The following is a 12,404-nucleotide window of genomic DNA, read 5'->3' as shown; positions in this document are numbered from 1 at the left end:
CTCTGTAGGATTGGATATGGCCCAGTCCATTTGTCCTAGAAGACAATAGGAACCACAGGATCAATCACCCACACAAATCGTCCTGGTTTGTACTCAGGCATAGTAGTCTTTTGGTCATACCAGAGCTTCATGAGCTCTTGGCTGGACTTTAGGTTCCTGATTGCTTTGTACATGTACTCTGGCATGCGCGATCTAAAGCCTAGTACAACCTTTCCACTGGGCCATTAGTCTGGGGATGATATGGGGTGTTGAACTTGTAGGTAACACTACATTCTTCCCACATCACCTTCAGATAGCTGGACATGAAATTTGTGCCCCTGTCTGAAACAGTCTCCTTAGGAAAACCCACTCTGGTAAACACACCAAGTAGGACCCTGGCCACCGCAGGAGCAGTGACTGTTCTGAGGGGAATTGCCTCAGGGTACCTTGTGGCATAGCCCACTACCATCAAGATATATCTGTTCCCGGATGCAGTTGGTGGGTATAGGGGACCAACAACATTTATTCCCACCCTCTCAAAGGGAGCCCCAACCACCGGCAGTGGTATCAAGGGAGCCTTTGGCCTGCTCCCTGTCTTGCCACTGACCGAACAGACTGCACAGGAGCTACAGAACTCCTTAACTTTGGCAGAAATGCTGGGCCACAAGAAATGGTTAACCAAACAGTTCCAAGTCTTATTCTGACCCAAATGATCTGCCAATGGGATAAGGACTACCAGGATGTCTGCACGAGACACTAGTCCACGTTACTGCATTATACACTAGTAACCTGTTTGCAACTCTACAGTAGGCCCCTTCACTGTACGCTCTTACACTGCATGTACCTCCACTCTATGCCACGTAAGTCTATGCCACTCCACTCTACACTAATCCACTGTACCCTACTCCTCTATATGCTATTCCACTCTATGCCATTCACTGTATGCCACTCCACTCTATGCTGTTACACTGTGTGCCACTCTACTCTACAACACTCCACTCTACCCTCTTACACTGTATGTCACTCCACTGTACATTTATCTGCTCTACGTACTCCAGTGTATGGCACTGCACTCTACTTTACTTCATTCTAATCTATTCCATTGTGTGCCTCTCCAGTGTATGCAATGCAACTGTATGCTATTGCACTGTACCCCACTTTACTGTACAACAGTCTAGTCTGTGCCTCTTCACTGTATGTTACGATATTACACTCAACACCTCTCCACTGTGCAAAACTCCACTCTGCACCAGTCCACTTTATGCTATTACACTGAACGCAATGCCACTCTATGCCACTTCAGTGTACACCAGTCCACTGTGTGCCACTCCATTCTATATACACACACTGCATGCTGTTTCACTATATGTCACTATACTGTACGCTACTCTACACAACTCCAGTAAATGCCCCTCCATTCTACACCACTCCATTCTATGCTATTCTGTTGAGTACCACTCCACTGTATGCCACTCCACTGCATGCCACTCCACTGTATGCTATTACATTTCCCCCCACTCCAGTATATGCCACTCCAGTCTACACATGTCACTGTACGCCACTGCACTATGTGCTACTCCACTATACGCTATACCACTCTACACTACTCAATTGTAGGCCATTCCACTCTAAGCTTTTCCATTCTATTCTAGTCCATTGAACGCCACTCCGCTCTAAGCCATTCCTTTGTATGCTATTCCACTCTACACCACTGCACTGTATGCTGCTCCACTGTATGCTATTACACTGTATGCTATTTCACTATCCACTATTCTGCTCTATTCCACGGTATGCTACTCTACGCTATTACACTGTACGCATCTTCAGTGTTCAGCACTTTACTGTATGGTACTACATTCTACCACAGTCCACTGCATGCACTCCATTTTTCACTATTCCATTGAATGTCACTCAACTATTTGCCACTCCACTCCACTATATGCTACTCCACTTTATGCCACTCCACTCTACGTCATTCCATTCTATTCTAGTCCATTGCACGCCACTCCGCCCTAAGCCATTCCACTGTATGCTATTCCACTTTACCCCACTACACTGTATGCTGCTCCACTGTATGCTGCTCCACTGTATGCTATTTACACTGTACGCTATTTCACTATACACTATTTTACTCTATGCCACAGTATACTACTCTACGCTATGACACTGTACGCAACTTCAGTCTTCAGCACTTTACTGTATGGTATTCCACTCTACCCCAGTCCACTGCATGCACTCCATTCTTCACTATTCCATTGAACGTCACTCAAATATTTGCCACTCCACTGTGTGCTATTGCACTCTCCCCACACCACTGTACACCACTCCAGTGTACACCACTCCACTGTACGCCACTTCAATGTACGCTACTACTATACAATTACTCTCTACATCACTCCACTGCACAATACTCCACTATATGCTATTCCACTTTATGCCACTCCACTCTATGCTGTTACACTGTATGTCACTCTACTGTATGGTACTCCACTCTACACTACTCTACTCTGTATAACTCCACATTACAAAACTCTACTACACTCTTTGCCACTGCACAGGACTCTACTTCACTCTATTATTGTACACTCCACTGTCCAGATTTGTCTATGCTCATACACTATATTGTACATTATACTCCACTGTACGACAGTTTCCAACACTGTATGATACAGCACTCCAATCTACTGTATGAGACACCACCCCTGTCCAGTTTTTTCGATTCTACATTACGCCACTTCAATGTATGCCACTCCACTCTACTCTAATCCACCATACCCTACTCTACTTTACGTCACTGCATTGTTCACCACTCCACTCAATGCTATTCCACTCTATGCCAAGCCACTCTTCTACACTCGCTGCTCCACTTTACAGAAATCCACTCAAAACCACTACAGTGTATGCCACTCCACTCTATGCATCTCCACTGTATGACACTTGCTTCCAATCTATATATCTCCACTCTATAAAAGTATATTTCCAATAGAACAACTACAGCCCGAACCACTGGACAGAACTACACCAAATTTGGCAAAAAGATAGTTCATGGTCCAAAAAGCTGCAATGATATCAAAGATGCCGTACAAGATATCATCAATGACATAAAATGTGGAGTAATTAGCTGTGCATGCCGAAGGTGTGAGTTATAGTTTTCTTAAGACGGGAGTTATAGTTTTTGAAAGAAATCTAACTATAACTGCTGAATTTCTATGGTTTTCTATGAATAAATTCAGAACCTAACTATAGCGTCCCTGTAACCTTTGTTTTTTAGGTGAATATATATGTAAATTAGAGGTCCCTCTTCAGTTGGAAATTGAACTGCCATCTGGCAGAGAATGTTAAAGTATTAACACTGAACACTACAACAGAAAATCTGTGAGTTTCACCAGTAGAATACTAAAAATGTAATATATCAATTATATGTACTTGTCATCACAAGTCACAGAGAATCAGCCAAGAATTTGATGCAATACTAGTAGAACTCTATATCAGCAAAAACTGTAATACTAGCAACATCAATTTGTTGGTTTCCCAGGCAATAACTCAAATAGATGATGTACTTTAAGCCATAATATACTTGTAATTGGCCAATGATGAACATTCCAAAATACAAAACATTAACGTTTAGTACAGCAATAGACACCAGGTACAGTTTTTAATGTACAAACCGCACAGCATAAGGGGATGAGGGTGATGAGGATATTAGGCGCAGCTCCTTCACTAGCACGGAGGAGCGTCGGCCCCCCACCAGCAGCTGCAAACCTAAACTGCGTTTATTATCATTTTGTAGTAAAAGGCGCAGGGCATTGGGGATGATGAGCACTGAGGAGGAGTGCACAGCACTCCCCCTGATTGTTCATGTATGTTTGGCCGGCCGTCTCGGGCTAGCCAAACACACATGTGCACTGTACTCTCTCCAACCCGGCACTATGTTGCCGGCTGTAGAGAGCAGGCACAGGCTCCCAGTCTGCCCGGGAGCACCCTGGCTGGGTGCTCCCAGCCAATGCTAACATTATTTCTGAGCAGCGTAAGGATGGCTTCAGGGCAGACTGGGAGCCTGTGCCCGCAGCAGAGGAGGCACGGTGGTGGTGGCAGTGGTGGCATCATACAGGTATGTGTATTTTTTTTTAAATAATTCCCCCCACCCCTGTCCTCCTCGCACTGCCCCACCCCAGAGAGTACTGTGAGCTGCTCCTGGAGGATATAATATACATGATTTTCTCATAACTCATCTATTCCTGCACATCTGATCTGGATGGGGACAGTGTTGTTTATTTGATGTCACTGAGGACCTCTTGGTTGGTATTCTGAGTTATCAATCTTTTATTCTGTACAGTATGATTCACAAACGTGTAGCAGGTTTGCTATAGGTATCTTGCTGCCACTAGGGAATAAACTTGTGCAGAGGAAGGCTTGCCTTGGTCAAACAGAGGAAGCATTTGCCTCTTTGAGCTGCAATGGAGACATGTTATAACTGCTACTTATAATTGCCTTGAAAAGTGGGTGGTAAACTTCACAGCCATTACCCATCCCCCTTATCTCCTATTGGACCCCAAAGGCCATTTCTCACTCCTCCCCTGTATAAGGTTCAGTTCTCCAACGCTCTGCCCCTGCACCACCCTAACCCTCTCTGAGCTGAAGATTACTTGCATTGCTTTCACTTCCATGGCAGCTTGTTCTCCATGGCCTACTTCTGCCGACCTGGAACCTTCTACCTGGTTATTGCGGGGAGGGATTCTGCAGGATACACTCACTGCTGATGAGTTCGACATTTTAACCTTCACCTCAACTGAAGTCAAGAAACTTTGCAAATACAAAGTTGCTCACCTTCAGTTTCGAAATATATAACAATTGCTGCGCAAGAGCATATTCTGAAAAAACTGAAGTGGTTTAGGTATATGCCAGCATCCATATCTTCTTTTCTGATGTTTGTTAAATGTCTATCTTTGTAGATCTGTGTATGGTAGCTCCACATAGCTTCGCCTTTCCACTTTCCATTGCCTAAGACAAACAAACTCATTGGGAAAATCCACCAAACAGATTTATTTGTACCCATACATAACTAGATTTTCGGTTTTGAAAATGTGCAAATCCTAATTGTGTATCAGGGATTGCATTTAACAATGGAAAATCCAATTTATTGCACTTCATAATACAAAATGCTTTATAAATGAGGCCCAAATTCAGTTGCAATACAAATTGTGGTACAAATAAATCACTTATGGCCTGATTTAGATCTTAGCGGAGGGGTTACTCCATTGCAATGGTGATGGATATTCCATAGAAAACAATGGTATTTAGATTTCGGTGGAAGGGATATCCATCACTGTTGCGACGGGATAACCCCTCCACGAGATCTAGATCAAGCCCTTGGTGTTCACAAATAATGGCAGCATACTGATGAAGATCAAAGAATATTAACGTAATGTTTTTTAATCGCTCAGTAGATAATAATGAAACTTAGGGCCAGATGTATCATCAAGGCCATTTGCGATTCGGAAATAGTGATTTTTAAGAAATCGCTATTTCCGACTTGCAAAGTGCCATGTATCACATTTGCGAATCGGTAATAGCGATTTCTTAAAAATCGCAAATGCTATTACTGATTCACAAATTGCGATACCGGCCCCATTCGCACCTATGGGCCTGTTGGTCCATATCTGCGAATTCTTTGCATTTCTAAAATTGCGATTTCTGAACCAGAAATCAAAATTTTGGAAATGCAAAACCCCAGGGTGCTGGGGGCCCAATTTTTTGGGACATGTAAGGTGCACACATGCCAAAAGGGCATGTGTGCTTTACATGTACAATTTACAAAATGCATTTTAAATGCATTTTTAAATTTTACACTTGGTTACCACCAAGTTCAACTTGGTGGTAATTAGCGATTCCTAAATGCCAAAATCACATTTAGGAATTGCTTCATACATGTGCTAAGGAATCGCAAATAAGGAATACTTATTTGCGAATTTCGAATTTAGAGAGTCGCAATTTGCGACTCTCTAAACAGGGTCGCAATTTTAAGGAATCGCTATTTTAGCGATTCCTTAAAATTGAGTTCAGAATGTATTTCATACATTCTGAAATGGCATTTTGCATTTGCAAACGGGCATTCGCACTGTTTGTGAATGCAAAATGCTTTCATACATCTGGCCCTTAGTGAAATATTGTTCTTAAGGAAATCTGACAAGCTGAGGGCCCGATTATGAGTTTGGCAGATGGGAACACCCCTCCGCCAAAATCCTGACGGGATAGTTGCTGCCATCTGCCGACCTCACCGCCGGACCCATTAGGACTTTACCACTGGGCTGACTGGCGGAAACCTAGATTTTCTGCCGGTCAGCCCAGTGGAAAAGTGGCACCAGCATTGTTACCGGCTCGTAATAGAGCCGGCGGCAATGCTGCTGAATGCAGGGGGCTCCCGCACCCTCGAAATGCGCACTGTCTGCTCAGTCAAGGCTGCTGACTTCCCGGCCGCCCTGGATGATTACAACCTGCACCCACCGTCAGGCCATCGGGATCGAAGATCCTGTCGGTGGCGGTGGTAGGTTGGTGGGTCTGCCTATCAACCTCGTAATGTGACGGTCAGACCACCGCAACTGCAGCAGTCCGACCGCCACCACTGCATTGGCACTCCTCAGACCGCAAATTTTGTAATCAGGCGCTTAGATTTTTCATAATCAGATATTTAAATTGTGTGCACTGGTATCACGTTTTGGAGTTAAAGAAAACATTTAATGGAGTGAATTTTCTCTTCCAGTTTATCCCTATCCGCCAGATGGATATGTTGTCAAAAATTGTGTTAAAGACTGCAAACCTTCACAACATAGCATTGGAGAAGAGCATCCCATTTCCTGCTGCAATTACGATCTTTGCAATCAAGCTGGTACCAATGGCACGAGGGATGACGCAAACAGCAAGGACATCAGTTACGTTCTATTGACTGCATCTGCGGGATTGATCAGTGTGCTGCACCAGACAGGACTCTAGTCTCTTTGCACCCTCTAAGTGGACTTTGCTTTTTCAAGTTGGTCGCTGCTTGGAAGGGGAGCAGCAAGATGTGGTAGACACACGCATGAGGCAAGATAAAAAGCACAGCTTCCTGAGTGCACTGGCACAAAACTCCAAATCATGGCATTGATAAAGGCAAGATGGCATCTTGTCAAGATTTCGCTTCAGTTAACCCTCAACTTCTAGTTTTGGATGTAAACTGTGATTATGTCCTCAGGTCTGGTGCTTTCTAATAATGTAAATTAATTTGCTATATCTAAATTGTTTCTCACTTAATCATGAAATTCAGTCACACTGTGTATGATGGTGCGCAGTTTCTTACAAATGTTCTATTTTACCCATGGAATTCAACATTAGTTGTATAAATGCACATTGTCCAGATATCCTAAACAGTCTAGATATCATTCTGTATAAAGGTCAACACAATAAAGGAATAATCATAGATATACACATAGTGGAAAGTAGTCTTTCGGGAGCGTCTAATCTCTACTATTTCTTCAGTAACATGTTAATAAATCTCTACTAATTGTTTCATTTATAATACTTAAGGCTTTTTCCGTACTACTAGCACTGTCATAGAGTATGGTAAAGAAGTACAGTACAACAATATTTACTTCAGTATTTCAAGCAATACAGTACCATTTTTAAATTGGTGGGGCTGGCATCCAGCCATATGAGCAGTGACATCATTAGCATTATAAAATCCATTGGTGGAATATGGACTATGGGTGTGCAGAGTTGCATTTTTGTGAAACGTCATATTTTACAAAATTCTGCATTTTTATACACAAATTCACAAAATTCAGTTACCAGCATCTGGGATGAAAAGTTAACAAACGATTAAACCTCATTGTAGGAGATGGGTCTGCCTCTTTAAATCCTCTGGATTTTTCAATGTTAACGGTTTTTGGACTGTTACTATAAGTGAGTCTCATAACTTCTCATTCACTTTAAGTTCAATGTAAATGGGCTGTGTGTGCTAACCGCCTGTGCCTGACTTTTAAGATAAGGCTGCTGCTGCACACCTAGCATAGGAGGTTCTGGGTTTGTTACACATGATCACACGTGTGCTCACATGTGTGGGCTGAGCATGTGAGAATACTGTCTAGCCTATCCCGGTATCTGCGTACAGGTATCCTGTCACAGAAGACACTTTTCAAGTCAATCTTTTCCCCTACCTAGGTCTACAAGTTACAGTGAGATATACATTTTAGGGAAAAAATATACACTGAGTTCAGAACCACTGTCCTTTCTCTGAATACTGTACCTCTTGTGGCACTTTGAGATTTTCAATATTTCCCTGCCTCAGTTATAATCAGATTCCACGCCTTTGTCCCTCTACTGGATCAAGTTAATTACTATGCTGGCCGGAAGAAAGATCAAAGGTCTTCCCACAAAATAGAGATGCTTTCCCCAGTTCCTGGGAAAGGAAAAGGTGGGGAGAAAATCTGTATGTTCTTAATAACTCTTCACTGACCTGACCAGGCCCTCAGAAACAAAAGAGGAAGGCCAGGCTCTGGAGCCAAGCAAAGGACAGGCTTCTCGTTGACGTTCTGATTAACAGGGATTAGCTACATGTGACGGGTGCTGTTCTATTCTTTTAATGCATTCATAAAGCAGAAGTTTTTGCTCGTAAGCTCTGGAGTGTTTGGCACCATGTTTGCTGGTTCTCAAGATGCAATAGCAGCACAATAAAGGTAGAAATAAGAATTTGAGACACATTTTACATTTTAATACTGGCCATGGTAATGATTGACACCACAAGGTTTTTGAGAATGTGACATTTCTCTAGAGTTTCACCCACAGTATTTCCATCTACCTGATTTAAAATATGTGTGTGCGTGTGTAATAAAGGCAGTTTTCCTTGTTAGAAGAAAAATCACTGACTGGACAATGATTTATTGAGTGTTATGTACCAGCAAGTTTGGTTTACTAGTCCACACCCTTTGAAATGATGTGATGGTGGGGTGGGCTTTCACAGAATTATTTCCATTAGAGGGACCCCTTACCATTGTGCCCTTTGAATTCTAACATTTCACAAACTAGGCCTGTATGAGGAGGACGCATCTCTACAGGTGTCAGGACTGTAAGAAGTACCTATACAACACAATAGATTTGGACAAAGGGGTGGGCCCTACTTCTTGGGTTGTCTGACCTGTAGCAAACTCCTACCTTGTGCTCTTTAATTGTACCAGACATGGGATGTGAGGCTATGTGGTCCCTAGTAAATCCTGGCTTGCCAAGCATGGGCTCAGCCCCTCAGCTGAGTGAGGCAGAAGGGGACAGTGTGTGCTTATACGGTGTCCTGGGAAGTTTCACAGGGGGTTCTGTAGGATCGCTAGTTGGTCTGCATCTTGACCCCTTAGAGGCTTGGAAGTGGCCAAGGTAGGCTTGGATGAGGCATGAACACTGCAGTACCAAGTGGCCCTTCCAGTTGACATTGTGGGGCTTGAGAGTCCATGAGTGGTGGACGTGGACCCTGTTCTCATGGAGGAAAGATGGGCCAGGGTTCCTAGAGTGGTTCTAATGGGTGGGACTGCCCAAAGGTTACTCTATCAGTGATGTGATTTGAGGCTTGAGTAGGATGCTCTTTCATAAGGAAAGTCGGTCATCCCAAATGGCTAATGACAGCCTAAGTGCTGTGGGCGAGGGTCAGAAGTTCTGAAAGTGTCCTGCTTCTGCATCGTTTGGTGTAGTGAACAGGATGATTGACGGCACCAGGGTTGTATTTTCTCTTGAGGGAATACAGCCAGTGACCTGAGGGAACCCTTGCTGGTAAGAGTGTGGTGGGTGCAGAGCTGCATGTCCCATGTCAGTAGTGTCCCTGGACTTGCTCAGGCCATGTAGGAGCTAAGTGTCCTGGATGCATCCATCTTACAACCACGAAAGTTCTTAGTGTAGTCCAGGATTACACTTTGCAGGTTTCTTTGCACTGTTACCTGCTGGGTGGAGGAGGAAATGCTATTAAGCTTGTTTGTGCTCACACAGCATGAGACACCACAGGCTTTGGTTCTACCTAGGACAGCAGGACTACACCTCCAGGTTACTCTGGACCTTTGTCAATTGGGGGACTAAAAGGAAGCACTGTTAAAGAAACTTGTGCTCCGGCAGCCTGGATTGCCAGGGACTTTTGTTCTGCCTGGGCCTGCAGGACTACACCTACCAGGTCACTATACACCTTTTCCTGCTGGGGGAGGAGGACGGAGTACTATAAAGGGTGTTAGTGCTCGTGCAGCACAGGACACACTGCTCCACCTGGGCAAAGAATGGACCCGTGAGTGCTCATCAGTCCAGAAAAGGCTAGACTGGCCCAACCTTCTTGTTTTTTCCTGAGAAATTCTTTCACCATGGGAAAGAGAAAAACATCTACTGCTCCCCCGATCATATTTGGATGACAAAAGCTCTTCTTTTTCATCAATGGACTCCTTACTAGTCTGTGCGTTGGTGTTTTGGATGAGAACATTTTTTTGGACACTTTTTGTTTCTTTGGACTAACCAATGCCCTGACCATGTGGTGCACTTAGATTTGGTCACAGTTAAAGGCAATGGAGGCTAAAGGGGAAATGTGTGAACCCTTCATCTCTCCTTAGGAAGCTCATGACTACTAAATTGAGTGAAATGTATAATTGTTTGACATCAACTGACATCTTGGATCTTTTGGCTTCCTTTAAGTGCATTTGTGATTTTGTTAGTGCTTCACTGGAAGTTGAGTCTATCCCTGCCAAACAGAATTGTGGTTTTCATATATCATGCTCACAGGCTAACAGGAGACCCAGACAAGCTCTTAATAGGTCTCAGGGAAAGAAGGAGGAATAACATTGTGCAGGATGCAGTTTAAAGAATCTGTTAAATTGAAGAAAAACTAATTGGAAGATAAGGCCTGGACAATATTTTTGATTGGTGTTTCCAAGAGAAACACTGGTCTTTTTTTGTAAAATTATCAATTCTATTGTTTAATCATTATTGAAATTGTGTTCTGGACCTGGCAATTTCACCAGATACGTGGTTCAAACATTTCAGTGCTCTATATGGTGAGGTCTGTACATCTGGTCTTGAATACAGTATTTTCCAAGAATCACAGATACAGTGAAACATGATGTTTTCTTATTTGAAGGCAAGAGAGGCCATTACTAGCAGTCCTGCTACGAAAGCCCAAATGATGTTCCCACTGATCTCTTTAAGAGTAATATCGATTTATGGGCTCATCCTTCTCCTACCTCGCCGCCAAGACCTGGAATTCTCTCCCTACCTCCCTGCGCCAGACCCAGGACCTCCTCACCTTCAGGAGACTCCTCAAGACATGGCTCTTTGACCAATAGCAGCTGACCCCCCCCACCACCCCCAGCGCCTTGAAACCCTAACGGGTACATAGTGCGCTTTATAAATTTTATGATTGATTGATTGATTGATTGGGTTCTTAACGTTGCTGTACATTTTCCATTCCACCATCTTGTTCCCAATTGATATTTGTCCTTGTGTAAAAGAAAGGGAATAGAGATTATCAACTCTATTACTGCCCAGTCACTTTGATTAATTCAGTGGGAAAAATAGTTGGCAGAGTTAAAATTGAAAAGGTTTGAGTTGGGCAGAGGACAAACACATTTTTGGGCCTTCAGTATGAATTTTAACTGAGCTGGACACTACAAAACAATGCTGCAATGTACAGCAACCTATTGAGATGGATACAATTATTGAAAAAGGATCACTACACTTAACATTTAAGGATCTGAGCTCAGCATTCGATCGAACCAAAAGGTCCCTTTTGGTTGCATTGGGTGTTGACTTAGGTATTGTTTCTTTTTTACAGTATCTTCATTCTTACCTATCCGCAAGGGTCTGACTTGAGCCAATAGGTAAATGCCCAGATTTTCTTTTAAATCAGCAAGAGTTAGCCTTCAGGACTGGGTGCTGGTTCCTATTTTATTCAATTCATATATTAATGTTTTAGAATCCTCTCTTGTAGGTGTGAACAAGGATGTCCATTGAGAAGGACATATGCAGATGATGCTGTATTAATGACTAGGACAGCGAGTGATTTAAAAAAAAAAAATATTTGAGGGATTTATGTCCTTTATGGATTGTCAGGACCTTAGTACCAATTTTCCAAAGTCTTCTGTCATGATTGTAGGCTTGACACATATTAAAACTTTTAATTTTATTATCATGGGACATTGCTTAGAGAAGGTCAAGGCTTTTTTAAATTACGTATGGTTTTGATAGTTAGGTTATATGGTCTCTTGTCTTTTGCCCACTCTGTCTGTTTGTCTAATTTTTCTAGTAGGCAAGGGAAGAAGTCAATCCCACACATGATCACACTACACAACATTAAGGGCCTCATTATGAGTTTGGCAGTCTGTCCGCCAGACCACCATGTTGGCGGTCCTGAAAAGATGGCAGACTACAGCGGCGGGTGA

At 43.1% G+C, this 12,404-nt stretch overlaps 1 long non-coding RNA gene across 1 annotated transcript in view; it reads left to right on the top strand.

Moving 5' to 3' along the window:
• The window catches only part of LOC138274682 (uncharacterized), a 42,348-nt gene extending 33,526 nt beyond the window's left edge, over positions 1 to 8,822 (top strand). Inside the window, exon 3 of the long non-coding RNA XR_011200391.1 lies at positions 6,740 to 8,822. This is a non-coding gene — a long non-coding RNA (uncharacterized lncRNA). The remainder of the gene's footprint in view (positions 1 to 6,739) is intronic.
• The last annotated feature ends 3,582 nt before the right edge of the window (positions 8,823 to 12,404 follow it).

Source organism: Pleurodeles waltl, chromosome 2_2, assembly GCF_031143425.1.
Source record: "Pleurodeles waltl isolate 20211129_DDA chromosome 2_2, aPleWal1.hap1.20221129, whole genome shotgun sequence".
NCBI lineage: Eukaryota > Metazoa > Chordata > Amphibia > Caudata > Salamandridae > Pleurodeles > Pleurodeles waltl.
The sequence above is the reverse complement of the archived record's forward strand: the minus strand, read 5'-3'. Positions and strand labels throughout refer to the sequence as shown.